Raw genomic sequence first — 5,800 nt, forward strand, 5'->3', positions numbered from 1 at the left:
GTTGTTAACCAATGTCATAAAACAATATGTGTACTACTGTTTCATGAGAAACTGTTTGTTCTGTAAGCCTTCACCTGAAGTACAACTAAAAAAAAAAAAAATCTGTTTCATATGTGTTAGGGTATTCCCCAAAATATTAAGTACTTTACTATCAGTGACAGTGGCCGTTAGTGAGAAACGAACATCTCCGAACCATCGTACAAGAGATAAAAACCAGTTGCCATCAAGTTGATTCTGACTCATGGTGACCCCATGCATGTCAGAGTAAAACTGTGCTCCATAGGTTTTCAATGGCTGATTTTTCAGAAGCAGATCACCAGGCCTTTCTTCCAAGGTGCCTCTGGGTGTACCCAAACCTCCAACTTTTTGGTAAGCAGCTGAGTGCTTACCCATTTTCACCATCCAGAGAGTCCATCCCCCAGATAGTATATGTCAAATATCTGTTTGGTGCATTTGCTTACTTGGTTATTCCACGGTGCTAATGGTTTTCTGGCTAAGGGTTAGATGTCTGTGTGAGCCAAGAAGCTGTATTCCTGTTCATGCCTTCCTTTGTGTTTCCCTCCTCTTCTTCCAATTCTGTTACTGCTTTTCATGGACAGTTTGCAGTACTTCTAGGAGAAAATCCATTCACTCATAAAAGGTTTATCACTATTAAATGCATTTCTACTGAGCACATTCTTGACAAGGATCAATGCCTTGGCTAGCAATCTGCAGCCTGAAGCATGCTGATATTAACTATGAACATTTTTGCATGGAAAATGTCTGGTATGGAAGCACCTGTTGTTTGGGCCTGGATTCTTTGCTCTCTCTGCTACTGCAGCTGCTGCTGCTGCCACCTCCCCTGATCCACCACGTAGGTCACAGACAAATGTAAGGCACAGGCTCTTGCTGTGGGTGCAAAGCCGACAGCGGTACAAGCAGTTCCTGGGTTACGAATGAGATCTGTTCTTGACTGCGTCTTTAAGTTGAATTTGTAGGTAAGTGGGAACAGGTGCAAGAAAAAGGAGCCCTGGTAGTGCAGTGGTTAAAGTGACTGACAGCTAACCGAAAAGTCCACGGTTTGAAACCACCAGTGGTTCTGTGAAAGAAAGATGTGTCAGTCTGCTTCGGTAGACATTTACAGCTTGGAAACCCCATGGGGTCTGATCGTTAAGGATGCATGTCAACTTGGCTGGGCCATGACTCTCAGTGGTTTGGCAGTTATGATGTAGTTTGGCAGTCATATAATGATGTGATCACTTCCATAACGTGGAATAATGTGATCACCTCCATGATGGGATCTGCTGTGAGTAGCCAATCAGTTGAAAGGGAGTTTCCTTGGGGATGTGGCCTGCATCCAATATAGGTGGACTTTCTGGCAAGGTTCTCAGGCTTTCATTCTGCTCTGGATCCTGCATTTGGCTCATCAGCATCTGACCTCCAGTTCTTGTGACTTGGGCCAGCAGCCTGCTGTCTTACCTGCTGATCTTGGATTCATCACCCTTCACAGCCATGAGCCAGCAGTCTGCTGTCTGACCCGTAGATCTTGGGTTTATCAGCCCCTGCAGCTAAGTGAGTCAGGAGAAGCGTCCAGCCTGATGCCTGACCCATGGACTTGGGACTTGCCAGCCTCTACAACCGTGTGAGCTATTTACTTGAGATAAATCTCTCTCAATATATATATATAAAATATATAACATATATAATATATACATACACACACACACACACACACATATAAAACATATGTTTCACTAGCTTTGCTTCTCTAGAGAACCCAGCCTAAGACAGGGTCGCTATGAGTTGGAATCAGCTCAACGGCGGTTTGTTTTTTTGGGTTTTTAGTGCAAGAAAAGGCTCGAAGTCTTTTCAATGATTTACAAGCTGCATGTGCAGCAAGTAAAGGGGACTGGGATAAAGAATTTGTTGCAAGTAGGGGTTGATTCAATCATTTCAAAGTGAGGGCAAGTTTACATAACATTAAAGGGCAAGTACGAGTTGTCCGTAAGTTGGATGTTCATAACCTGGGGACTGCCTGTAATTTAGGCTTCTGTCAGTAAAACCACTTAACAACAAAGGAGATGATTTCATTTTGACCTTTTCTCCCTGTGGTTCAAATAAGGTGAAATTAATTTTAATGCTCACTCATTAAAGGCATTTTGACATTATTATAAAATTACTGCCTTTAAAAATAAGCAAATGCTTATTAAGTGGAATTACTGGGCTTTCAAATAGTCTTCAATTTAAAAAATATCCTTTAACAATATCAGATGATAGAATTTTCAGGGCTTCTTAAACTTCACATCCCAACTTGATCTTAGGCATTCATTTATAGACCAAAGTGCAGAAAGAAGTACATAATTTCTTCTCACCTGTGTAGCAGGTTGCTTTTTTTAGTGGATGCTTATCCCTTGTTCTGGAATCCCTGGGTAGTGTAAGCAGTTAAGCTCTCAGCTGCTAACCAAAAGATCTGAAGTTCAGTCCACCCAGAGGCACCTTGGAAGAAAGGCCTGGCAATCTACTTCTGAAAAGTCAGCCATTGAAAACCCTATGGAGTTCAGTTGTACTCTGATATACACAGGGGAATCATGAGTCAGAATGAATGGATGGCAAGTGGTTTGGTTTTATTTTATATGCAGGACAGCATAATAATTCCAGGTGGTGCCAATGCCTTTTAAGGACACCTGTAGAGTTGCCTTACCATTAGTGTAAATGGGTTCCCTGGGTCAGCGATGTTCGTTTGTATGATCCTCTTTGTAACCATAGTGAGACAAACGAACAGAGTTAGAGGCCTCATCCTTGATGGTAGAATATGTAGAGTGGTAGGGATAAAATGCATGCAGTAGAAGAGAACTACGTACAAACCTTCACTCATCTCTTCTGTGACATCATCTGAGGGGGGTGTGATTGATGCTTCCTGGACAATGACTCAACCTACTGGCCTAGCAATCTGTAAGGCACCATGAAAAACGGCTAAAAAAATACCCGATGGTTCCATTTAAGCGTAACACTGTTCTCAGAGAAAGAAAGCAAATAAGTCTCAGGAAAAATGCATATAGTATTGGTATACTGTGAAATCAAGATCTTTAATAGTGATAATAGCACAGGAATTCTGTAGAACAAAGCAGTTATAAGGGCACAGAATCTTAGAGTTTTACCCAGATCCATTCCTTCTTTAAGACAAAAAGAGTAAGAACATGGTAATATTTTTAATAGTAATGACTTTCAAAAGGCTACTATGGAAAGCTTACTATAAAAGAACTAAGTTAATAATACTTGTTTAAGGTTCAAAAAAAATGTATTCCTCAAATTCTAAAAGGATTCACTGTAGTCCTCCTTAACCAGCAAACTTCTGAAAGGCATCTAAGGCATGACTGGGCACTGAAAATATGATTTACTTGTAACTGTTTTGGAATAGCTATGACAGAAAGTAAAAAACTTTGCCCTCTTCCTGACCCCACTGGACTGGTCAAATGTTTGTTTTGCTCGCTAGTATCCTGGTAAGCAAAGATAAAACATATCATAAAATTATCACCCAAAAGAGCATTTTTATTTAATTCATTTCTAGGGCACTTGTCCCTTTCTAGCTGATGGTCATGAAAGCTTCCATAGATATCAGTATTTTTTTCAGACAGAATGTGGTACAGATGTAGTTCAAACTGAAAATTCAAGGCAAATCTTGCAATAGGCTTCCTGAATATGAAATTGGAAATATAATACAAATTATCTTGAATTATGTCTAACTGACAGTGTCTGGATAAAGGGGCGAAAAAAGATCAGTTCTTATTTGGTGGAAGTATTACACTATTACTGGAGGTGATGTTCTCCTTTGATAATATCATTGGGATTTAGATGTATCCAGAAGTTGGCTTATAAAATTCAAGTACTAAAGACATATTTTTCAATATTTTAGGTGCTATCATTTTAATTCCTGAGAGGCAGTTGCCAGAAATGATTATGGTATATCTCAGAACACAAATTCACATTATAATTATTTTTTTAATAATTTTCTTCATTTCCCCTTATTCAAAAGCAGTACTCAAACTATAAAACAACATTTATAAAATAAGTGGGGAAATTGGAGAAATGAATAGAAATTTAATTATATTAAGGAATTAAAAATACTTGAATTGTGGTTATTATATTAACATCAGAATCTTTATCCTCTAGTGACACATCCCTCCCTCAAAAAAAAGCTTTGCATCACAAAAATGTTCAAACATAGAAATAGAATGATACAGTGAACGTTTATTTCACATTACCCAGCCACAACAATTAATAACACATGGCAAGTCTTATTCATCTAAAATCCCACTCACTCCCCTCCTGCCCCATCTCATTGGCTTGTTTTGAAACAGGTAGAACAGATTATCCTTATCAACAGCCTGCCCCCATGAGGAAGTATTTTACCAGAGCCTAAACAACTTGAATTTTACCACAGCCTAACTGACTGGAGGAAGTGAAATACCCAACTCCAGCCTTCTCTAGCCTTCAGCGTTGGGGAAAGGAAACACCCGACTCCAGTCCCCTCTGTGAGCCCCAGTGGTACAGTGGTTAAGTGCTCAGTTTAACAGAAAGGTCGGTGATTGGAACCCACCAGCCTCTTTCCTGGAGAAAGATGTGGCAGTCCGCTTCTGTAAAAATTAAAACAAATGAACAACAACAAAAAAAAACCAAACCCACTGCCACCGTGTCCATTCCAACTATAGTGACCCGATGGGGTAGTTCTACTCTGGCCTATAGGGTCGCTGTGAGTTGGAATCGACTATACAGCAATGGGTTGTTTTGGAGTCCCCCCTAACCTTCCTGTCTCACCTCAGGGGTGAAAAGAAAAAAAAAAAAAAAAAACCTGAGAAGCACTTTTGAAGGTCACAGGCCAGGGAAGAAGCTCATCAAAAGACAGACTTAATCATAGAATCATAGAAGGCTTCTCTTCCCTGCCCCTCTTATCTTACTATCACATCAGTAAGGCTCCTGTATAATAACAGAAGATATTATTATTAGTTCAAGAATGTCTAGATCAACAAACAATATTAACAGGACTCTTTTGAAAGAAAGCAATGCATCAAGAGATTTACAAATTTTACAAATAGTCCTTTCTGCCTTATTTTACTTTGCAGTACAATGAAGAAACATCACTTATTCTTTAAAAATGAGTTATTTCCACCATAACAAAATGTCTACATGGCGCGTACTACAATATCTCCTAATACATAGTACCACATATTGATAACTTTTTTTTTCCAGTTGCTGTCAAGTCGACCTCAACTCGTGATGACACCATGCATAACAGAGAAGAACTATTCTCCACAGAATTTTCAATGGCTGATTTTTCATAAGTAGATCACCAGGCTTTTCTTCCTAGGTGACTCTGGGTGGGCTCGAACCTCCAGCCTTTCAGTTAGCAGCCAAGCGCATTAACTGTTTGCACCGAACTCAGGGACTCCACTGACAACTTAGTAAGGGCTAAAGAAATATGTGCTCTAACTTATAACTGAAGTTGGTCATTTCTCAGTAATGGCAATCAGCGTCAATGCGATTAATGAAAGTTTAAAATACCAAATACAATCTGGAAAGTAAAAAAAAAAAAAAAAACTCTGCATTGCCAATCATATTACTTCTTGATAGCATTTACTGCGTTCTTAAAAATACAAAAATTACAATTTTTTTTAAAACTCAATTAAATAGAAGTTATTCATCTCTTCCCTTATAAATTTATTTGGCAATGAGAGGAAGGGAATAGAAGGACAAAGCCTTTCATTTGGTCTCAGTAAAAGTCTTATTAAGAATTATAGAGATGCAAAAAGAGCTTTGCATTTTA

Source organism: Trichechus manatus, unplaced genomic scaffold, assembly GCF_000243295.1.
Source record: "Trichechus manatus latirostris isolate Lorelei unplaced genomic scaffold, TriManLat1.0 scaffold00075, whole genome shotgun sequence".
Classification (NCBI taxonomy): Eukaryota; Metazoa; Chordata; class Mammalia; order Sirenia; family Trichechidae; genus Trichechus; species Trichechus manatus.